The following is a 25,159-nucleotide window of genomic DNA, read 5'->3' as shown; positions in this document are numbered from 1 at the left end:
AAGATCAGGTCTAAGGTATGACCAGCTTTGTGGGTAGGTTCTGTCACAATTTGTCTGAAACCCATATGGTTGAGGGAGGAGAGAAGGGTTTTGCAGTTGGAGGAATGAGGTTGGACATCACGTGGAGGTTGAAGTCTCCCATCAAGATAGACGGTTTTCCTGAATTTAAGTGTTTAGCTGTTAGTTCTATGATTGGGGAGGGGTCTGATTCTAAGAGACCGGGAGGAGCGGTAGATTAAGGCGATAGTCAGATGTTTAGAGTTGAAATAAAGCGAATTCCATTTTGGGCTATGGTATTGGATGTCCTGCAATGTCCAGACCTAGTGATTTTTGGTTGCTAAGAGGAGGCCTCCTCCTCTTTTTTTGTGTCTGGGTATGGCAGTATGTCGTAGGTCTGTATAGGTAGCTGGTTAATTAGAGTTGTGTCAGTTGGTTTTAAACCAGGTTTCTGTGATGGCCACAGATATCTGGTTTAGAGTCGGATAGGAAGTCATTGAGTATGTGCGTTTTCTTGGATATGGATTGCGCATTAAACAGAGTGATTGAGAAAAGAGCCAGGCCAAGGCATTGGGTGATAGGTGTCAGCATGATGGGCGCTGAGTCTCTGTTGGCGGTTGTGGTGGAGTGGGTGTGGTGGGGAGCTTGGGTGCTCTCCACCTTAGGTTGTGGATGATGGGGATGGTTAGGGGGTACATAATGGAGAGTAGCTTGAGAAGTTGGTTGAATGCTGGGGCAATGAAGATGTAATCTGGTGCAGGTTGAGTGTTGAATGCTGGGAAGAGGTTGTCTGGTGTTGATTGAGAGCTGTTGGGTGGGGAGATGTAGTTAGTTGACGGTTGGTTGCCGAGATGAAAGCTGGTTGCTTAAGGAATTGGTTGGTTAGACTTTGGATGAAGGCAGGGGGGTCCCCGAGTGGGTGGTGGCGATCGCACGAATCCCAGTAGAAGGTGATGAGATGCGGTTTGGGGCCTGGAAGGCGGAGCGTTGCACACACGGCTGCGAAATCCGTAGGGTTGTAAACACTATTGCTCTGGGAAACGTTAATTAAGCAGAGGTTTGTCTGTGGCCACTCCGGGGTAGGGGTCGGGGCTCCTTCGGGGCTGCAACGAAGGGGCGAGACAAAGGGGCAGGCCCCTTTGTCGCGCTCCTTCGGCGCGCGACGCGGGATGAGCGGCAGGGATTAAATCCCCCGCTTCCTCTGCTGCTGACGTGTCCGATCGCTGGTAGGCGATATAAAGCAAGGGAAGAGTGGCAGGAGGCTGCGGCACCGTTGGCACTCCCCGTCTTTACAGGCCTGCGACACAGCAGAAACCCAGGCGTGGTGGTGGCTAGTCCATGCCGCCTGTGCTCGTCATGTCCACTGGTCAGAGGGGCAGCGGGAAGTCCTACCCAGGGGCAACAGGTATTCCTCACGTGGCTCCGTGTGGTGTTTCTTTTGGGAGGGGAGGAGGCAGCTGGGAGTGAATTTATCAAGGCCAAACGTGCCTGTATGCAATGTTTCTATAGCATACATGTTTGCTACTTTTTTGTTTAATAAAATCATCTTGCCCACCCTACCAAAAAATGCTAAGATCAGAAATCTAGCTAAGCAATTAGCTAGGCTCCAGGAAAATGCTGGATGGAAGCTCCTGGAACCTCCTGCTTCTCCTCAGTGGTTTGGCAAGAAGGCAAGCCACTAATTAAATACTGCTTCAGTAAATTCCAATTGGTGACTTGCCCTTTTGACAAGACATTGAGAGGGAGCAGCTGATGCCAGAACCCAGTTATTCTCAGAGCATACCTGGAACTGCAATTTATAGCTTTACTAGTCCGTTTCCTAAAAATGTCCCAGTGAAATGTTCTCATTTCCTATTTTGCTACTCAGAAAAGGAAATTGGTCTTTTGCAATGAACAGGAAGAACTCGTCTTTAACTTTCTATTTAGAAATCAGAGCTTTTGGCTTCTTTTCTTGGCATATAAAATATGTAATATAATATTCATGTAGGTATTGTATTTAATTGAATTTACTTTTAAGGCCTCTCAATTTAAGTTTTGAATTTTTTCCTTTTTCTTCCTTTTTTGCAACTCTGCAGTTCTGTTGGTAGAAAAATTTGTACTTTTTATTTTTGCTCTTAACCGTATAAATGCTTTTGTAAGTAACAAATACATAACGATTTCTTTTTGTTCATGTTGTGGTGTTCCAGGTTCTCATCAAAATATAGACACAAATGATCACAGGCCTGAATTTTCCACATCAAAATATGAAGTCTTGATACCTGAAGATACAGTGCCTGAAACTGAAATTTTGCAGATTAGTGCCACAGACAAAGATGAAAAGAATAAGTTAATTTATACTCTGCAGAGCAGCACTGACCCAGTCAGCCTGAAGAAGTTTCGTATGGATCCTGGAACAGGCTTTCTATATGTTGTGGAAAAATTGGATCATGAAACCATGCACCAACATATCCTCACTGTAATGGTAAGCTGTTTATGCAATGAATCTCTCTCTCTCTCCCTCTCTCTCTCTCTCTCTCTCTCTCTGATCTGTCTAGAAAAGAAGAGGAAGGAGGAGGATGAGAGTGCTGGGGTTGGGCTGGGAAGGAGTCAGCCTGGAAAGAATCATGGGGTCAAGGAGGGGGGCAGGGAAGGGGAAAAAGAGGGTGGAGTGAGAGGGGTGTTGGGGAATACAAATTTTCATTGCAAATGTTGGTGAAAATCTGCTAGTATGTATTTATCTGATTATCTGTTCATTGACCTCCCACCCCCCTCCCTTATTGGGCTGGTTGTGAGTTTATGTAGATAAAAGGTACTCTGTAAGTGTAAACTTATTATTCAGGCATTGTACACCTCTTCAGATGGAATGTATAGTAAATTAGAAACATTTATGCAGGTTTAACGATCTGCCCCAACAACACTAATAACTCTTATGGTAATTATTTCAGGTGCGAGATCAAGATGTACCTGTTAAACGCAACTTTGCGAGAATAATTGTTAATGTTAGTGACACAAATGATCATGCCCCATGGTTTACAAGCTCATCTTACGAAGGGCGCGTGTATGAATCGGCCACTGTTGGGTCAGCAGTGCTCCAAGTTACAGCCCTGGACAAGGATAAAGGGAAAAATGCAGAAATTGTATACTCTATTGAGTCAGGTAAGCCTTTTTTTTTTTTTAATGAAAAAAAAGAATAATTTCTGTATATTTATCAACACATTCTGCACTGCCCAGCAAATTGTTGTGTGCTATAACATTGGCCATTCTTTTCATGTTTATAATAGGTTATCATTTGCCTTCATCGTGGTAATTACAGTTGTTTGTTACTGACATCTGTTTCGAACGCCGTGTGTTTTTTACTATAAAGTTAGTTTTCGCTATTGGTGTTAAGAGAAACTCTTCCCTGCCCTTCCATGTAACAGCTCAAAAGGGTCAAATAGATATCAAAAGTATCCCGTCTCTTCCTCTTTCTAGCTAAGGTGAAACGTAGAATCTGAATCATGAGCTCCCCTCTCCCTTGGCATTTTGACCGAGACCGAGACCGAGAACCTGTACAGCATGAGGGAGGAAGGATGATTAACCCCCTGCCCTTGGCCCCACTTGGGACATGAAACTGTTTGGACTCTGGCCAGAAAACCAGGAGGTTTAAGCCTCCTGTTACAAAAAAAAATATTACAATAATTACTAGTATTTAGTAGCTATTAAGAGTTGTTGAAATGTAGAATATTAAAAAAAAAAGATTGTCAAGGGTTTTCATTGTTTTGGCTGTGCTGTAGCAGGCCAGCTTCCGTTAGCACAAGGTTATAAATCTCTGCTTTTGACTCACTCAGATCAAAGATTAAACGTGTTTTATGATTTCCAAAGCAGTTCAGGAAAAGAATTTGCATTCGCATGCGCTGTTTTTTGTTTTTGTGGGTGAATGCTGAGCTATTTTTTGAATCTTGTTTTTATATGGTTGGCGACTGTTGGGAGGTTAAGACACGTCTGTTAATCTCCTCAGCATTCTGTCCTCTACATTCCTCAAATAGTTGTGATAGTTGATTGAATTAGTAATAGGACAAGTAGAAGAATGGAATTGCATTCACAGCCACAAGTAAGAGAGAAAATATCAACTGCCTACTTGTATGCATAATTTGGAGTTTTTAAAACAATCTTTTCATCTTGCGTCATTTTAGAAGACCCTTGTTCTAAATTACTATTTCAAGAAAATCCCTGTTAAATGGAGCTTGATTTTATGCATATAGTGGAATATTATAAAGTTCTCAAACTCATTCCATTTTCTTTCCGTGTAGCCAAGGGCTTTTTAATATTTTATTTACTTATTTATTTTGTTAGCTTTATAAAACTGCCTTTTAAATACAATCTCTCAAGGCGAGATACCCACTAGTGCTCAGCTAATATGTATCATACTGCAGCGGAGGGTTTTTCTCTGGAGGCTGTAATGTTGAGCAAAAGCCTGAACCTGTGCATTTTTAATGTAGCAATTTGGGGGAAATGTTTGGGCTAATTCACTCAGGAGTCTTTAATGTAGAAGTAATGACTTAAAGGATGTTTGCAGGAGCCGCGGTTGGAGCACATTAATAGCACCCTTCCATCCTTTAAATGCAGTAATTATTTTAGCACGATTCATTCAGATCTAAAACTGTCATTAAGCAGGTATCTGATAGCTGAACTAGATAAAATATGATCACTGCAGGGAAGCAGATTAAAAGGCAACTATGGTACATGTGCACATACTCGTGTATGAAAGCACATTTGCTTAAAAAAAAAAAATGTCAAGCTGCACATTTTTGTGAAAAGCTGTAGGTAATGTGTAGTGGCTGTAGGAAATCTGTGGGCATCTCCTTGTATGGAGCTTTAGGATCCACTTGTGGTGTCTTTGCATGTGTATGTATATGTACCATATTGTAGCTATGTATTGTGTATACATATATTTTTTTTAAATGTTAAGTTCCCCATTCTTACCTCTCTCTTCTCCTGAGCCATAGTTATTTTCCTGACCTGTATATTTGGTAAACACCATATTTTCTTTAGGCTAATATATGCTTTAAAATGTAAGTTTTCGGGACCACTGAGGTCCCTTTCTCAAGTAATAAAGCTGACTGTTGCTTATATGAAGCTTCAGCTTCATCTGCCTGAGGAAGGGATCTTGGTCTTTCCTGAAGGCTGCATCTTATAATATTTACAAGTTTGTTGATTTTCATATATCAAACTGAAAATAATTAAGGGTATAATGCCACAGATATTTCAGCGATTTTTATGTCTGCATGTTTAGTTGTATCAATATGCAATGGTGCAACTTTTATAGTACATGTTACTGCTTGCTTTTTCATCTTGCTTCCCTCTCCCAAAGCAAACACACACACACATATACACACAATCTCCCCTCACCCCCACCTTGCTAAACTATTTGTATTGTTAATTTTTTTTTCTTTTCCAGGAAATGTTGGAAATTCTTTTACCATCGATCCTATCCTGGGAACTGTAAAAACTGCAAAAGAACTAGATCGTAGTAACCATGGGGAATATGAATTAATTGTGAAAGCAATAGATAAGGGGATTCCACCAATGAGTGAAGTATCTTCGGTTCGCATCTTTGTCACAATCTCTGATAATGCTTCACCAAAATTCATATTGAAGGAATATTCTGCCGAGATCAGTGAGAATGTCCATGCTGGTAGTTTTGTTGGGTTGGTTACTGCATATAGTCAGTCATCTGTGGTGTATGAAATAAAAGATGGGAATATTGACGATGCCTTTGATATCAATCCAAACTCTGGAGTTGTCATCACACAGAAACTGCTTGATTTTGAGAGTCTTCCTTCTTATACTCTTACAGTTCAAGGAACCAACATGGCTGGCTTGTCCACAAATGCAACTCTTGTAGTTCATCTTCGGGATGAGAATGATAATTCACCAGTTTTTCTGCAGTCTAGATACACTGGACTTATCAGTGAATCTGCTCCGGTTAACAGCGTGGTTCTCTCTAACCAAAATATTCCTTTAGTAATTCGAGCTACAGATGCTGATGAGGAATCGAATGCTCTGCTTGTTTATCAAATTGTTGAACCATCTGTCCACAAGTATTTTGCTATTGATTCCAGCACTGGTGCTATTCGTACAATAGTAAGCTTGGACTATGAACAGACAAATATTTTCTACTTTACAGTGCAAGTACATGATATGGGGACCCCACGCTTATTTGCAGAACATGCAGCTAATGTTACGATATATGTCATTGACATCAATGATTGCCCTCCAGTATTTTCAAAAGAATTGTATGAAACATCGATCTTGATTCCGACATATAAAGGAGTCAAAGTGATCACTGTCAATGCCACAGATGATGATTCAAGAGCTTTTTCAGAACTCATTTATTCCATATCTGAAGGCAACATTGGAGAAAAATTTTCTGTCCATCCCAAGAGTGGAACTATAACTGTACAGAATACAACCCAGTTAAGAAGCAGGTATGAACTGACAGTCAGAGCATCTGATGGAAGATTTTCAAGTACTGCAGCTGTTAAAATCAATGTGAAGGAAAGCAGAGAGAGTCAGATAAGGTTCACTCAGAGTTCCTATGCTGCAGTTGTTCAAGAAAATTCTACTGAAGCTAAAACAATAGCTGCTATTACCGCTGTGGGGACTCCCATAAATGAACCTTTGTTTTTCATATTCTGAATCCAGATACCAGATTTAAAATAAGCCACACTTCTGGAGTGCTCTCTACTACCATGCCATTTGATCGGGAACAGCAAGAGTATTTGGAAGTATTGGTAGAAGTGACTGATGAGCGCAAGCCCCCTAGAATGGCACATGTGGTGGTGAAGGTCACCATAGAAGATATAAATGATAACATACCAGTTTTTGTTAACCTTCCATATTATGCTGTCGTTCAAGTGGACACTGAAGTAGGTCATGTTATTCGACATGTCACTGCTGTAGACAAAGATATTGGTCAGAATGGAGAAGTACACTATTATCTCAAAGAACATCATGAGCATTTTCAAATTGGCCCCACTGGTGAAATCTCGTTAAAGAAACAGTTTGACTCGGAAACATTAAATAAGGAGTATCTCATCACAGTGATAGCAAAGGATGGAGGAGACCCTGCATATTATGCAGAAGCTGTAGTACCAATTACTGTGATGAATAAAGCCATGCCAGTTTTTGAAAAGCCTTTCTATAGTACAGAGATAGCTGAGAATATCCAGCTACATAGTCCTGTTCTTCATGTGCAGGCTAACAGCCCAGAAGGACTTCGGGTTGTTTACATTATTAAAGATGGGGATCCGTTTAATCAGTTTGCAATCAACTTTAACACTGGTGTTATAAATGTTGTTGCCCCTCTTGACTTTGAGTCCCATCCAGCTTACAAGCTTAGTGTGCAAGCAATGGACTCTATTACTGGGGCTCATGCTGATGTGTTTGTTGACATAGTAGTTGAAGATGTTAATGATAATCCTCCTGTATTTACAGAAAAGTCTTATGCTGTAACACTGTCTGAGGCATCTGTAATTGGAACATCTGTTGTACAAGTCACTGCCACAGATGCAGATTCTGGAACAAATAAAGTTATCTCCTATCACCTAGTGGAAAACAGCAAGAATTCAGGTTATTTCTACATTGATAGCAGAAGTGGGCTTATTTTAACAGCAAGAGCACTGGATTATGAACAGGTTCAGCAATACAAATTGATTGTAAGGGCAATGGATGCTGGCATGCCACCACTGAGTAGTGATATCACTGTCTCTGTTGATATAACTGATCTCAATGATAACCCTCCACTATTTAGCCAGCTGCTTTATGAAACTAATATTAGTGAATTGTCCCCTCGTGGACATTTTATAACCTGTATAAAGGCCTCTGATGCAGACAAATCTGATGCTGATAAATTAGAATATGCCATATTAACTGGCAATGACCACATGAACTTTGCAATTAATAGCAAGACTGGCATCATCACTATTTCAAACCTACGAAAACAAGCCCTGAAACCATTTTACAGTCTTAATGTGTCTGTATCTGATGGTGTTTTCAGAAGTTCAGCTCAGGTTCAAATAACTGTAATTGGTGCTAACTTGCATTGCCCTGTTTTTAGCAAAAATGAATATGAAGTAGAACTATCTGAAAATTCTCCACCAGATACACTAGTGACTGTAGTAAAAGCAAATGACGAAGATTCTGGCCCTTATGGACACATCACATACTCCATTATAAATGATCTTGCCAAAGACAGATTTTATATTTCTGAGATGGGGCAAATATTTACCTCAGAAAATCTTGACCGTGAGAACCCAATGGATAAGGTAATTTCCTTAAGCTTAATGGCTAAGGATGCTGGAGGCAAAGTGGCTTTCTGCAGCGTAAATGTAATACTTACAGATGATAACGATAATTCCCCACAGTTCCGTGCCACAGAGTATAAAGCCAGCATTGGCTCTGATGCTTCAAAAGGTACTTCCATCATTAAAGTACTGGCATCTGATGCTGATGAGGGTACAAATGCAGATATTGAATATACTATTGAAGCTGATTCTGAACGTGTTGAAGAAAATTTTAAAATTGATCAGTTTTCTGGTATAATTTCCACAAAAGAAAGCCTGGTTGGCTTAGAAGATGAATTTTATAGTTTCTTAGTTAAAGCACTAGATGGTGGATCACCACAAAGAGAGGCTATTGTCCCCGTCTTCATTCAAATACACTCGCCATCTGTACCACTTCCAAAATTTTCAGAGCCGTTTTATACTTTCACTGTTCCTGAGGATCTCCCTATTGGAACAGAAATAGATGTTATAAAAGCAGAAAGTAACATCCCCTTAGTATACTCTTGTGAAAGGGAAAACACCTGAAAGCAATAAAGATGAATTCTTTGTTATTGACAAACAAAAAGGAAGACTGAAACTTGAGAAGAATCTTGATCATGAGACAACCAAATGGTACCAGTTTTCTGTGTTGGCGCAAGTTATGTATGGTGAACATGACGTATTTTCTTTAGTAGATGTCAGCATTCAAGTAAAAGATGTCAATGACAATAAACCAATCTTTGAATCCAGTCCATATCAAGCATTCATTATGGAAAACCTTCCAGGAGGAACAAAAGTCATCCAAGTCAAGGCAAACGATCTGGATTCTGGAACCAATGGCCAGGTTTCCTATGGCCTAGAACAGTCAGAAGAACTGGGTTACATTTTAGAACTCTTTGCCATAAACCTGGAAACTGGCTGGCTTACCACCCTTAAAGAACTTGATCGTGAAAAGCAGAACAAATATAACATCACAGTGGTTGCCTTCGATCGAGGAGAGAAAACTCAGCTATCTTCTACTACTGTGGTTGAAGTTACTGTTACAGACGTGAATGATAACCCCCCAAGATTCACTGCAGAGATTTACAAGGGTACAGTGAGAGAAGATGATCCACCTGGTGATGTAATTGCTATTTTAAGTACAACTGATGCAGATACGGATGAAATTAACAGACAAGTTGCCTACTATATTACAGGTAAATACAGTGTATTTAGTTTGTTTTACAGGCCCTATCCTTGAAAATAAGATCTAATGTGTAGTCCCATATATTTTTATCCTATGGATAAAATTGTCTGATAAAGATCCAGGCACTCAATTTCTATTTCTTTGTTCTTAATGTCCGGTATAGTGGGGTCATCACTCCATTTTTGCTTGGCTCAAGACTTATAATAAATAATCAAATCTTTCTCTAAAATTTTTTCTCAAATACATTTTTTTATGGAAAGGGTTTTTGGTTTCAGATTTGATTTGTATCTGTTACCATCCGATAATCAATACCATAGTGTGTTTATAATCTTTAACCACTAACCACCTTCCAGGCAAGCTGATATACTTATTTTGAGAAAAATTTTTTTTATTGAAACATTCTATACAGCACTTAAAAAATGTGCATATGCAATTCACTATTTGGAAAGTATCCATTTCTTAAACTATCCTTTGGTCTCCAGGCTTTTACTCATCTTAACGAGAGAGTCCATATTTTTCACAAACAACAATTCATATTGTTCAAAACATGGCATTACAAAAAATGTTCTTAATGCCCTCCCAACGAGGCTGTGTTTCAGACAACAGTCTTTCATCAGGGTATGCAGTGGCATAGAAGTATCAGCACAGATTGAGAAGAGCAATATCCCCAGACGAAAGACCGTTGGATTGTTTGTGAAAAATACGGACTGTCTCATTAGGATGAGTAAACACCTGGAGGCCAAAGGACAGTTTAAGAAACGGGTATTTTTCAAATGGGAAATTGCATATACACATTTTTTAAAGTGCTGTATAGAATTTGTTTCAATATACTTGTTGTGAGAAAAGAATTTTATCAGCTTGCCTGGAAGGAGTTGGTGGTTAATGATTATAAACACGCTATGGTATTAATTACCGGGAAATAGATACAAATTATATTGAAACCAACATATATGGAAACCTTTCCATAAAAATGTTTTTTTGAGAGAAAATTATTTTAGAGAGAGATTTGATAAATTTATATAGTAAATTTGTTTAAAACATTTTTTTTCAAAACAATATAATAGAAACATATCGATAGTAGGCAGGAAGGTGCAAGGTTTTTTTGGTACTACTTTTTTGTGGTCGATTTATTTTAAAATAAATAAGAGCCTTGCCAACTCCACTGGAAGTTGAGAAGTGTAGAATAGGGTGAGTTGGAGGCTGTTTCTGCTCAGCTATAGTATCTTTGTCACAGTATAGATGTTAGTAGGACAAAAAAAATCTAATAACCAATGTTTTGCTGCTGAGTTTAAGAAATTCAGTATTGACTCTTTCCCTTAGAATCACATTTTGCTTACTTTGAATTATAAAACTGAAAGATTCTGTAAACAGACTTAACAGGAACAGGATATGAAAATGTTTCAAAATGAGCTCATTTTACTGAAACATAGGGAATAACATTTTGAGTGTATTGTTCATTTGGGTCCATTCATTTTTGTGCTTGTAAGCTAAAAGTAATATTTTTGTGTATATCATGTTTTTATTATAGCTACCATATTCTGATGAAATTTGATCATTAATAAGCCAGTAAGCATGTTTTTAAAAATGCATACATATTTAATAACCATATACATCTCAGAATTTCAAATCAATTGTATTTTTTCATATATTAACTGATTTATATAGTTGCTATCATGTAATTTCCAATTGGTTTATGAACATATCTCAAGATAAGACCTCACCACTTGGAAATCTCTGTACAGTCCCTTATATTTTTTAATTTTGCTGCTGATCACTATTTAGTGATTGGCACTTTATATAACAATGATTCTCAACCCAGTCCTTGGATGCACCTGACTAGTCTGGTTTTCAGGATATCCATTAGGATTGTGCAAGAGATTCATGTATACAAATATATCTTAGACATATTCATGATATAAATAAACAAACAAATACAAAAAAAAAATGATGGAAATCTAAGAAACAACTGGCGGGGCAGATTCTAAAGATCGAGTTGGGAATCGTCGCTAACAGGACTGAAAAAGGAGATAAAAATGTTAAACTTCAGTCATTTTTTTCATTATAAAATTTTATTGTCCCATTTTCACTTAAAAATAATTCATTGTATAATTGTCACATTACTTTTCACTGACTGTTTAGGAGGTGATCCAATGGGACAATTTGATATTGAAAATATAGACAATGAATGGAAGGTCTATGTTAAAAAACCTTTGGACAGGGAAGAAAGGACAATTACCTTCTGAATATCACAGCCACTGGGAACTTTGCTGCGAAAGCTGTTGTAGAGGTTAAAGTTCTTGATGCAAATGACAATAGCCCTGTCTGTGAAAAGGTATGTTTATCAATGTTATCTAAATTCTGGGTACACTACTGTTTTGTGAAAACAAGATAAGAGTTTCAAGTCAGTGAGATCTGCAGGGTTTTTTTTTTGGGTGTGAGAGAGTATTGTCATTCAAGGACCCTTGTCTTCTAATCAAGGCCCCTGAAAAAAACATAGGCACAATGATTTGCACAGCCCTCTTTTTCCAGGCTGCAATTTTCTGACATTACTACATTTTCCTTCAGTTTTTTCCTGAATGTTTCAGTATGTATGTTTGATCAGGTTCCAAGTGGTCTTCCCTCAGGCTGAATAGACAAATGTTGAGACTGAGTCCTCCAGCTTAGAAGCCTGAGTAGAGCAGTGCACCCCTAAAACAGAGAGTTTTCTGCAGAGTGGTCTAAACAAATAACTTTGAGGTATCACCTAAATAATTTATACATGCGGAAGCCTCTGCCTGTTACAGAAAGATTTAGCTGACCCATGTCCTTGGATATTAACCAGTATGAAAAAAAGGAAAAATATACAAATGCCTACAAAAAATCCCCATCATGATCTTTTTTTTGGTATAAATATTGAAGACATTTCTTCTCCAAGAAACCGACTGAGTTAGGAACATATAGTATACAGCAGCAGAAAAAATCTAACTGGTACAGCCAGTCTGCCCAGTTATTCCTGTCCATATCACAAAGGATATTGCACAGCTGCCAGCCATAGAGTGTGAATGCCTGTAGGATATTGATCCTTATGCTAGGACAAGCAGGATGGTAGTCCTCACACATGAGTGACATCATCGGATGGAGCCCGGCATAGAACTTTGATCTCAAAGATTCTAGAGCTTTCAGCATGCCCTACTGAGTATGTGCAGCTGTAGTCATCACCCTGCCCCCCTAGGCAGAGTCCCTCAGTCTCTTCTTTTTAGCGGAGCTGTCATCTCATGGTTGTGGAGCTCATGCTCATTTTCTAATTTTTAAAAAAAAAGTTTTTCATGATATTCAGCTTTGCTCTCTCCTTAGTTTTGTAAGTGATTTTTTCTAGAGGTGCAGCTTTTCTTTCTTGTAGTTTATTCTTTTTCCAACTGTCTGCCAGCCACATGGTGGATTCTTCTCTGTGCATCCTGACAGTGTCTGTTCAAAAAACCACAAAAACTGCTTCTGCAGGTTTTTGTATTTGTGTCCTCTCTTTGCTCTGTCTGTTTTTTTTTTTTTTTCCCACAGTGCTTTCGGGACTAGACTATGCAGTCCGTCTGTAATCCGTGTAGGCCGCTGAGCCTGGGACTCGCCTGAGTTCCAGCCAGTTCCATGACAGTTCACCGATTCCTCGGTATTGGTGGATTCAGATGGTGGAAGGATCGAGGACCATGCCATTCCTGTAAGGAAGAGCTCATCCTCCCCACATCTCGAGGAGCTAGTCTCCACGGGCGGGAGCCATGGATGACGTTGCCTCCCCTCCTACTTGCCAACTTTGGCAATGCAATCTCCCTGGGATAGAGGGTGAGTGGAGTCTGTGCTAGCAGCTTGCTGCCACACTTCGGTGCCATGCCCATGAACGGTTGCCCGTGCACAGGAGTGACCAGTGCACCGTTCATCTGATACATCGATGTCGGGACCGCATCAGGGAGGGGGCCCATCTTTGGTATCCTTGACGCTATCGAGGTCCAGGAACACACTCATTGCATCGAGGTGCGATACCGCCCATAATGTAACGGTGGCCTTCGGAGCCATTTGCATCAGTGGAAATGGAATCTCGCTGCACCTGTTCAGGCATCAAGGCCTCAATGCCCTTGGTGCCGTGATGCGGCGCAGTCAATGACACGGTGCCCTCGATGGCACGGTGCCTTTGATGCACTTTATGGCGGGGTGCCCTTGGTCCGCTCGATGTCAGGGATGACTGTGCCCTCGATGCACTCAATGTCATGGAGCTTTTGATGTACTTGATTACACGGAGCCTTTGGAGAACTCGATCCCTGGGCTCAGTGCACCAAGGGCACCCTAGTTGCCTGGTGCCCTTGGTGCATTCTATGCCTTGGTGCTCTCAATGCCACGATGGCCTTGATGCACTTAATGTCTCGGTACCTATAATTGTACTTGCCACGGTCTGTGCACTCAATGCATCTGTGCCCTTGCAGCTCTCGTTGCTTTGGTACCCTCGCTGTTTAGTGCTGTGGTGACTGCGGTACCATCAGTGCTGCTGTGTTCTCAATGCCCATGGGGCCATCAATGCCATTGAGCCATCAAAGTGTGTGTATGGCCACCCTAGGGGCTGGCGAGGTCGAAGCGGTGGCAAGCCCTTGATGCTGTCGACCTCATTAGGTCATCGAGGTGCATGACCTCTCTGCCAGCATGACCTCAATGCCATTGTGATGCGGTGCCGCCCCAATACTATTGATGCCTTCGAGGCCATCAAGGTGTAGGCCACCGAAGAGGTCTTCGGACCACAGATGCCTCTCATTACCGTCTCAACCGTCTCACTACATCAAGCCCCACTGACCAGGCACTGGCTTTTCCATTGAGCTCCCTTGTCACCACTGTGGCTGTCGACTACGGGGACTCTCTGAAGAAGCCCTCGCATGGCCCTGCAGCCCTCAGAGGGCAGGAGTACTTGGCCTCTTACGGATCAAGTGCTGGGGTTGCCATCTACTCAAGGCAGCCTGGTGCACTGGTGCATCTGTAAGCATTGGCTCAGTGCCCTCAGGGCTCCTGAGTGGTGTCCACTACAGAGCACTGGGAAGCGCAGAACTGCCCCTTCAGTCAAAGATCCCAGTGTTGAGAGCCTCGCCAAGATGCGCACAACGTCAATATTAATGGGCGCTAGCGAGGCTCTCATCAGCCGTAATACATGCAAGGCCATCAAGCTTGCAGCATCAGCACCACCAGACGAATCAGTGAGCCAAGGGAAATTGCTGTCGGCACTAGCGGTCATCGTTTCCTTTTGATATCGATGACTTGTCAGGGAGTTGCAGGGCCTCTTCTTGCAGACACCCATGACTTCTTTGGTCCATACCTTCGGGCATCTGGGCCCCCGGGCTATCGAAGTCTTTGAGCACCTGTGGCATCAGGAATGGCGCTATTTACCGGCAAACTGCTTATAGATCACAGGACATGTCCGCTGTCCTTCATAAGCACCTATGCTCACCAGGGACTTTGCTGCAGATGTTCCCAGTGGGTCTCACAAGTGAGCTGGTTCCATTGCAGTTTCGATGGCCCACCTCCTGGAGCGTTCCTGGTACTGAAAGGGGTGACGCCATAGACTGCCACCCTCCATCATGCCTTACCCAGAGCGCCAGTGTTTCTAGGAAATGCCATTGTTACACTGTCCTCTCAAACTCCACTGGAATTATTGTGGTGTTTACGTGCAGCTTGTGCGACAGATTAGGCCTTGGTTGCTACCAGGCGGCATTCTCCCTGGCTGTGCAGTCCTCAGCCACACTAGAGTTCTGCCATCTTTCAGCATGGTCTCAGCATCCATGTCAATCCGTACTACATAGTGCTGAGAAGCACCGGTGGGGGAGGTGTCATTACACACTCTGTGCTTGGTCTTGGGGCAGCGTGTAGCCACTGACTTAGGCATGTGGTTCTCAGTCCTCACTGGGGTGCTGGACAAGCTCGGCTCTCAGGATCATGGGTGTGCACTATCCGTGGATGGTTACCACGGCATGAGTCGCCTAGCGCGTTTTCATAGCGGAGGGCTTCCAATTGCCCTCTGTCACTTGGGCATTGGTGTGTGGGTGTCGTGTGTGGTGTGTGTGTATTGTTCCCTCTGGGCAGTCACAACTGGTTGTGTTCTGCAGCTGCAAGGCTGGCCTAGGACTGCAGTCTTGGTCAGATTCTGAGATGAGTGGACATTGCGTGAGTGGCTCCAGCATCCTCTCCTTTTTCAGCAGAGGCATATATCTTCGCCCTCTACCATGTTCTTGTGGAACAATCCCTGGGGCTCTGTTCCTGATAAATGGTTTTTCTCTGATACAGAGCCCCGAGCCTCTGAATTCCCTGGGGATTGCAGTGGCGACCTCCCCTATCCGAGACTGGCTGCTTGTATTGGGTTGGTCGCGTCGATGCCTCAGCGATCAGTCAATGTTCCTCAATTATCCTTTGGGGAATTGCTAGCTGCAATCCCGCTGCTTCCCTCTCCCCTCTGGAAGTGGAGACTCGACTGGGACCCTTTCAGGGTCCCCTCTTGATGTCCGATTATGCAGCCCTTCAAGAGGTGTCCCTCGTTTTTCCGTTCCTAGACCAAGGGATGGCACTGTTCTGATTGGCACCAGCCCCGAGAATAGTCGAGAATACCACTCTCCCTTGGGCACTCTTAAGACGCAGCAGGTCTACCCATGAGGGAGCCTCTCCAGTGTTGCTCGCTCCCCGGTGACCCTCCAGGTTTCCCCTTGTTCTGGAGTTACTTTGGAATCTGCTGAAATCTGTGAGCATCCTCCTTAAGGATCGCTACCATCAGTCATTCTTGCCTGCAGAACCCTCCTCTGTGAGGAGAGTTTCAATCCATGAGCTGGGCAATTGTGCCTTTCACCCTATTGCCATGTCCATGGCTGAGGTAGTTGGGGGCCGAGTACCCCGCAACAGAGGCACTGCCCTTTGCTCGCAGTAGCGTGCAAGCTGTTTTCTCTCTCTTCTTTTTCAGGATCACCCCCCGACTATGGACAGAGGAGTCCTGAGTCATGCAACATTGTCCATTGCCGGGCCACAATGCTTCCTTAGGACGGGAAGTTTCTCTCCTCGGGGTAATTGCTCTCAGTTTCTGCTTTTTAAGAAGACTGAGTCTCCATCTCAATGGGTTACTCCCTACTGGTTTGGCAGTGAGTTGTTCGCTTGGGGTTGATAGACAACCGGGCGGCTTGTGCTGGTCTCGGCAGTCTCCAGTCTGCTTCCTTCTGTTCATCACGCCTTGTGACTTTCAATTGAATCGTCGAGGGAGGGGAGGTAAAACTAAGGCTCCCATGGCCTATCTCTGTATACCTATGTTTTTCCACTTATTTTCACCATTCTCTGGCCATACTGCCTTAGTTTTTTCTCATTCACTAGGTTGTTCAAAGGGCCTTCTTTCTCCCCTCGCAATCCTGTGACAGGATAAATGAATCTGTTCTGACAGGTGCTCTTGAGTGAGCTTCAGGCCTATCTCATCTCCCTGCTCAGGAGTTTTTTGGGCTACAGGTCAGTTCAGGGATTGTCTTTCATCCCCTGAAACCCTTGACGCTGTCCTGCACATTCAACTACATCTGATGCTTCAGCACACAGTGTCTGTCCCAGGCCCCACCGCGGTATCCTGCTTGTTCTTTCAAGCATGGCGTGGGTTTCGTGTGCCCATTTGGCCTACCAGCCATACCTGGGACTCTCTCCAGACCTTTGCTGTCAGTGGTTGATAGTCTCTTCTGGTTGGCTCTTGGACCCCAATTTGTTTTTCAGTTGTTTTTTTTCCACACTGAAGGAAACTGCGGTTTTCTTCCTAGAATCTCTCTTGTTTACATCTCTTCTCTGGGTCCTTCCTGTATCCAGTAGGATCTAGATCCACTGTTTTTGTCAGAAACCTGCTTGTACTGTCTTCCATGATGTGCAGTTGCTTCTGTTTGCACTCACATTATTCCCATGCTTCAGGCATCCCTGCTACGCATGGGGATTTGTCTGTCTTTTCTTGGCTTTCTTTGTGGAACCCAACTCTTTTCCAGCCTTGTGGGTTGGCTGCCTTACAGGCAAAGGCGAAGGTTGTGCTCTAGCACTGTCGGTTTACCCTTTGTCCTGCTCAGACAGCCTGTGCTTGGTATTCACCCATGTGTGAGGACTACCATCCTGCTTGTCCTAGGAGAAAGCAGAGTGCTTACCTGTAACAGGTGTTCTCCTAGGACGGCAGGATGTTAGTCCTGATGAAACCCTCTCCCTCCCCTGGGAGTTGGTTTTTCCATGTATTAACTATATCATGGTCTGAGGGACTCTGCTTAGAGGGCAGGGTGATGACTACACTCTGCACATGCTCAGTAGGGCATGCTGAAAGCTCTAGAATCTTTGAGATCGAAGTTCTATGCCTGGTTCCATCTGATGATGTCGCCCATGTGTGAGGACTAACATCCTGCTGTCCTAGAGAACACCTCTTACAGGTAAGCAACTCTGCTTTATATCCAAAACAGTTTGTCATCATCTTCCATTCCCTGTACGTACCTGGATCAGTCCAGACTCCTGGGTTTTGCCCCCCCCCCCCCCCCTAGCAGATGGAGACAGAAGTTTAGCAACAAACTCTGCCTTATCTAGGATGGTGCCACCTACAGTCTGGCAGTATTTTTCTGCTCCAGCAGGTGAAGGAGGTACAAAACCTACAGTCTGAGTTAGGGCCTAGCTGAATTAGTTAGTGTTAGGCAAAGTTTAAAAAAATATATAATATAAATAAATAAATAAATTAAAAAAAAAATATAAATATATAGATATATTATATATATATATAAAAAGGTTTCTTGTCAGGAGACAGACCGCAGTGTGTCCTGCAGGTCGGGGTCTCTCCTGCCTCCCAGGGGAAATATATATTTATTTATTTTTATTTTTTTTTTAAACTTTGCCTAAACTATATATAACAGGTTTCTATATCACCCTGTTATATGTACTGCCTTTTCAGCACCATCGTTATAGTTATGTTTACTATGTTCACTATGTTTACTATGCACCCAGTTCTATGTGAACCAGCATGATGTGACTGCTGTCTCGAATGCCGGTATATAAAAATCGAAATCGGAATAAAAATAATAAAATTAAAAAAAAATAAAAAAATAAAAATATATATATATATATATATAACAGGTTTCTTGTCAGGAGACAGACCGCAGTGTGTTCCTGCAGGTCGGGGTCTCCTGCCTCCCAGGGGGATATGATAGAGGTGTTTAAAATCATGAGAGTTCTAGAATGGGTAGATGTGAATCGGTTATTTACTCTTTCAGATAATAGAAAGACTAGGAGGGCACTCCATGAAGTTAGCATGTGGCACATTTAAACTAATCGGAGAAAGTTTTTTTTCACTCAACGCACCATTAAACTCTGGAATTTGTTGCCAGAGGATGTGGTTAGTGCAGCTAATGTAGCTGTGTTTAAAAAAGGATTGGAGAAGTCCATTACCTGCTATTAATTAAGTTGACTTAGAAAATAGCCACTGCTATTACTAGCAACAGTAACGTGGAATAGACTTGGTTTTTTGGGTACTTGCCAGATTCTTATGGCCTGGATTGGCCACTGTTGGAAACAGGATGCTGGACTTAGTGGACCCTTGGTCTGACCCAGTATGGCATGTTCTTATAAATGAAATCCAAAATTATCCGGATGAACAGGCAATAGCCAAAAAGCGGACTTGATATCCACTTTTGCCATAAGTGCACCCTGACCACAACCCCGAACCAACTGAACTGCTGAATCAAAAGAGGTGTAATGTATAGTGCAAAGGTCATGAGGAATAAAATCATTCACCGAAAAATCTTCAGGGAAGGACAAATTATGAATCAACTTGAATTTGCCCGTCCCTTTTTTAGGGATCACTGCTAAAGGTCACAAAACCATCCACTGAAAAGGAGGTTCCACAAAAGGCCCCGCAATTCTGCCCAATCCAATCTCCCCCTGCAGTTTGTCCCTGGCCACATTGACCATTTTCCGAACCAAAGGGTAATTCTCTCCCCTCCCCCCGCCCGCGGATCCAAAAAAGGAATCCGGAAGCTGTACGTAAATCCATTAAATAATAATAAAGTGACCTCCACATTTGGGTAAACCTTAAGCCATGGCAACAAAGGCACACACCCGGTTCGGAGTCAGAGCCCTATCCAAAGACTCATTTCGAAGCTCCTTTGGTTGCCAGCCTGCCAGTGGCTCCATCACCCCCCCCACTTAGAGCATTTAGAGACGGGGTGACTAGCTCCGCAACCGGAGCAAACATGACAGAATTTACAGTCCGGGAAGTTGCAAACTGATCGGTTGAAATGCCAGCAGACATCGAGCACTCCCACCCCCATTCACCCCCGCACCACCCGCAGGCGCAGGCCCTGCTCAAAAGGCCGCCCACTTGAACCACCACCAGTACCACTTGAAGCACCCACAGATGAGGCAGTGACCTTACTATTCATTTGAGTTACCATAAGCCCACATCCTGGGTACCCCACAAAATAAACATATTCTCCTCCATGTGGTCCCGAAATCGCTCATCATAACTGAGCCATGAGCAACTCTCATACTCCCGACTGGCAGCCAAAATCGCATCCACGTAAGCCAGTAAAGGCCCATATTGCAAAGTATCTTCTTGCCCGATCACACTCGCCAGTTGAACAAAAGCCGAGATTCAGTTAATATTACGTGAAACTATCTTTTGAGTCCCAGGAGTATGCTGAACACTGCCCTTCTTTTTCTCCTTCCTATGCCCCCTACGTCCCTCCAACAATTGGAATATATCAATATATTTACAGAGTCGAATCTTCCTCTTCAAAGACCAAGGCACATCATCCCACAACTCTGAGAAAGTTAACAATGCCGGAGCCCCCAATTAGACCCTTTTTCCCCAAATCCCCCCTCCAAAAGCAATGCACACAGAGTTAGATGAGGAAGAAAAAGATGGCGAGTCAGAAGAATTAGACCTATCCTGCGCTTAGACTTATCCCGCCTCTTAACCCCAAGGGAATCGTCAGACCTACCCGCCATAGCAAGTGACTCTCCAGAACCCGAGATCCCATCCAAGGACGGAACATTATCAGGCTGAACTGCTGCTATACCCCCCCCCCCCCCCCGCCCCAGAAAAACCACCACCAACAACTCACCATGCTGTCTTGAAACAGGTTCTTTCCCTCCTGCCAACTGAGTCGAAGGACATGTGGCATTAGCTGCTGCCATTGTTGGATCATTCCTCCACCCTTCCTGGCACGAGGGATCTGGATCATCAGTGAACTTCTGTAGAAACCTGAGAAGGAACAAGAGAAGCCGACACAGCAGGACCACCAAACCATGCCACTCCCAGCCCCCTGACAGCTGCCCTCGATACCTTCTGCCAAGGCCAACTTGAAAAATATCCGGCTGCCAGCCACCGAAAACCCCTGCCCCCAGCTACCAGGAGGAACCCCTGAAATCCATACCCACCAGTCAGCTATAAGGAACACTACCCTGACCGCCTCACCCTCACCCCCATGGAGAAGAGACTCTTCCTTGAAAACATATGCCTAGCCCAGAAAAAGGGGACCTCTCACCCTTAGCAGGGAGATAATGACCCAAGTTCTCCCAAGAAGCCAGGAAATGAGCTGGATGACTTCCAAATCCAAACCCCCCAGTCAGCGGAAAAACTTGCGTGAGAAACACCAGCAAAACCAGAACTGGCCCAATCTGAATCTAGGTTACCAGGTCTTGCTAAAACCCATTCAACACGTGCTCAGGCACATGTGCAGCAAACCGCCCCTCTGACGAGCTCATAGATACCTTGCTCAGGACGTCCGCAACGGCTTGCGCGTTGCGCTAAGAACGGCAGCAGAGAAAGCAGGCAGATGCACTAAGACCACCACGCCAAACAGCCCAGTCCTGCCTGCCCCCCCCCCTGCGAGGAGACAGATGGACTGAGACTCCCTGACACACACCCCTAGGTCCAATGCTGTCTGCCAGCAGGGACACAGAAACAGCCTCCCTCTCCCCACCAGCAGCTGAATCAAGCCTGCTGCTACCCTCACCACAGATGGTTCAGGCTGAACCGCCACTCCCAACGGGCTGCCTGCATCAGCTCGTGCCACGACCACTGTTGAGGAGCGGTCCACTCGCATCTCCTCCATTCGGTCGTCCTCCCCCGCCATAGCCGCCACCTCCAAATCCATAGCAGCAACCAGCTCCGACCGAAGGAAAATAAGCAGACCATAGGGAAAAATCTAACCGGCCTAACGAAAAGAAACGCAGCGAAAACCCCGACGCAGCACACCAGCAACAGCAGCAGGCAAGTGTCCAGACTCTATACTACTTGCACCCCCCCCCCCCAAACTCCTTATGCTCCACCCAATTCCCTACAGCCAATCAGCTCCCAGACCTGCCACCGTTAGAAATACAAAGATTCCAACTATAACTCTGCCCTAACCGACTGGCGATGCCAGTCATGGCTAGCTCTCCCCACCCCTGCTTCTGCTCCAAAATGTGTCCGGCACCCACATTACCCCGGGCGGCCAGGTACAAGCCCCATCCTCCCTTCCATAAAAGACAACATTGTTGAAAAGTGTATACGTTCTCTATGAACAATACAGCTCAGCCTGAATCTTCAGATGAGAATTCTAAACTGCAACTCAACTTCTTCCGACACTCGTGCTTTATGAAGACTTTCTTTTCACAGTAAAACAACTATAAGATATGGTTATCAAAGCAGTAACTACATGTACGAGGATACGAGTTTCTTGATTGTGCTTTGTCTATTTGCTTATTTGTTAACATCAATGAATCATTTGTTATATAATATAATATAATTAGAGAATCAAGACTTACTTTCAGGGGCTTTAATCCCTGGCTCAAATCATGTCATAACTCTGTAGTGTGGCCAGAGAGAGACCCATGTCAAAAGGAACAGGCTGAGCCAGCCTTTGTTTTATACCCTCTATATGCATGGACTAGCTGAGGCTGCCCTATTTGATCATGCTAAAAACTCTTTACTCTTCAGGCATTTTATCATTTCTATCCTTTGTCAGACTACTATATATTGCTTCCACTTTGAATATTCCTTTAAAAACTTTGTAAACTCTTTGTAGGCTTTGTATACCAGCACAGTTCCAGAAGATGCCCTGACTGGCAAAGTGATCTTACAGGTCTTTGCTACTGATGCAGACATTCATGCCAATGCACAGATTGCATACACGCTTTACGGGACAGGAGCAGAAAAATTCAAACTAAATTCAGATACAGGTAAAATCTATCTGTTTTTGAGCTACACTAAAACTTTTTCTGCCATTTTGTTCAAAACATTTTTGAAAATAAGCACAGGTTCTATAGAAATACTAGTCAGCATGATTTGCATAACATATATGCATACATGTTATGTAAATCTACCCAGTTCTTTAGATGCCATAGTATTATCTTGTGAAATGTGCATTTTAAGTATCTATTTCTTGCTTCAGTTATTAAAATGTGAAATGAGTCATGAGAGAGGAAACAGCAAAAATACTTTTTGATGGATTAGGCAAATGCTAGTATTTAAACATGAAAGATATGCTTCTAATATTCGGGCCGATACAGTAAAGTCCGCGGGAGAGCTCTCCCGGCGCACTCACAGGCCACTCTCCTGTGCGCGTGATTCTCTATTCAAATGAGGCCTGGCGGTATAAACAGGCAAAAGGAGGCGCAAGGGACACTAGCGCGTCCCTAGCGCCTCCTTTTGGACCGGAGCGGCGGCTGTCAGCGAGTTTGACAGCCGACTCTCAATTTTGCCGGCATCTGTTCTCGAGCCCGCTGACTGCCACCGGCGCGGAAACCGGACGCCGGCAAAATTGAGTGTCCGGTTTTCAACCCGACAGCCGCAGGCCGACTTCAAATTTTTTTTTTTTTTACTTTGGAAACTTTCGGGACCTCCGACTTTTCTGTGCACTTTCCTGGTTCCCGAGGAAATTAGCGCCTACCTTTGGGTAGGCGCTAATTTCTGAAAGTAAAATGTGCGGCTTGGCTGCACATTTTGTTTTCTGAATCGCACCGGAATACCTAATAGGGCCATCAACATGCATTTGCATGTTGTGGGCGCTATTAGGTTTGACGCACGTTTTCGGTCCCTTACTGAATAAGGGATAACGCTAGCGCGTTGAAAATGCGCGTCCAATGTACTGTATCGGCCTGATTGTTATTAAAAAAAAAAAAAAAACAACTCTATAAGACAAAATGTTTATTTTTGTATGATAATGTAAAACATTAGAGATTGAAACATGGTGGTCCCTATCTTCAAAAATATTTACCCTGTCCTGTGCCTACTGCAAGCAAAAACTCTTGAAAACAGAATATAGTAAGTTAAATTATGCAGTCTCTAGTATTTTCTCCTTACTTAAAAGAGAGTATGAAGAATGTATCAGGCTGCAATGTTTGTGCTTCTGAAATTAATGCTTGTTTTTGTATATTGATAATTGTAAATGTTACGGATTATATTTTTTGTTGATCTTTGCTGTTACCCGCTTTAAGAATTTGTGATACAGCGGGATTTAAATTTAATAAAATGAAATTGTATAAAGAAATTCAAAACTTTAATCATTAATAATCTTAGCCCAAGAAAACCTGTATTTTACTTTAAGTGTTCTACATATAATATGTTGATGCTGTAAGAGCAATAGAGGTTGATAAAATCAACCTGGAACAATGCAGTAGTTCACTTTTATTAATGCTCAGAGCATAGATAAAGCGCTATGTGTCAGGCCTAACATGGAATAGGTACTGGCTCTCCAAATTTGAAGCTCATTTCTTGCTGTACAGGTGAACTCAAGACATTTGCCCCACTTGATCGAGAGCAGCAAGCCGTTTATCGCATCGCCTTTCAGTCAAGGCCACCGATGGAGGAGGACATTCTGCCAAGCTGATATTATTCTCTCACTTGAAGATGTCAATGATAATGCTCCAGAGTTTTCTGCAGATTCTTACACCGTTACAGTGTTTGAAAGCTCCGAGCCCAAGACATTGCTCATGAGAGTTCTATCCACTGATGCAGATGCAGGTAGAAATTACTGTTCCTTGGATTAATTGTTTTGTTTTATTTTGTTTTGTTAAAGGAGGATAGAATTAGGATGCAGTCCTGTTTATCCATAAATTTCAGAATATTGAAGATACAAAAATATTTTTGCCTATTTTAGCACTAGTTTTTGAAAATGGTTTCAAGATCTAAGAAGGCTGGTTTCCCTTTGTTTTTTTACAGGCACTGATTTTGCAGTTAGCTACAGTGCATGCCTGTTGGCTGTGTTGCTAGCAATTAAGAAGAAAATGCCAGGTGTTGCCTGGTGGAGTGTTCGATTGACTGCATTTGTACATTCTGAAATGTTAAATCATATTCAGGCCAACAGAGGCACAGTTGTGATAGTCACCTTTAAAAAAAAAAAAAAAAAAAAGTGTTTTCTCCCCCTCCCCCAAGCATTCTTTAATAATTATTAGATAATGATATATATTTTTTCAATGATCTATGGTAAATTCTGTGATACTTTATCATGAATAATTTCTTTTACTGTTGCAACTTGCTTTGAGCGTTTTTGCAGTAAGCGAGAAATAAATTTGATTAAATAAAAAGATGAGGGGAAACTTTTGCAAAAATATATGTAGATATACATTTTTTGCGCCATTTTGCCCACCTCCTGTAATTGAAAACAGGTACCCATAAATCTGATAGCAAAGGTTATTTCAATTATACTACTGAAATTTGAGCCAGGACTGCGGATGT

The 25,159-nt window shown here is 42.9% G+C and overlaps 1 protein-coding gene and 1 long non-coding RNA gene across 6 annotated transcripts in view; both read left to right on the top strand.

The window, feature by feature from the left end:
* The window catches only part of FAT1 (FAT atypical cadherin 1), a 373,940-nt gene that overhangs the window by 228,078 nt on the left and 120,703 nt on the right, over positions 1-25,159 (top strand). The window lies entirely within an intron of this gene.
* On the top strand, positions 11,721-24,260 carry LOC115083137. The gene is made up of 3 exons (XR_003854329.1): positions 11,721-11,797; positions 22,509-22,662; positions 24,208-24,260. It is a non-coding gene; the product is annotated as an uncharacterized LOC115083137 (long non-coding RNA).

This window comes from Rhinatrema bivittatum, chromosome 1, assembly GCF_901001135.1.
Source record: "Rhinatrema bivittatum chromosome 1, aRhiBiv1.1, whole genome shotgun sequence".
NCBI lineage: Eukaryota > Metazoa > Chordata > Amphibia > Gymnophiona > Rhinatrematidae > Rhinatrema > Rhinatrema bivittatum.
The sequence above is the reverse complement of the archived record's forward strand: the minus strand, read 5'-3'. Positions and strand labels throughout refer to the sequence as shown.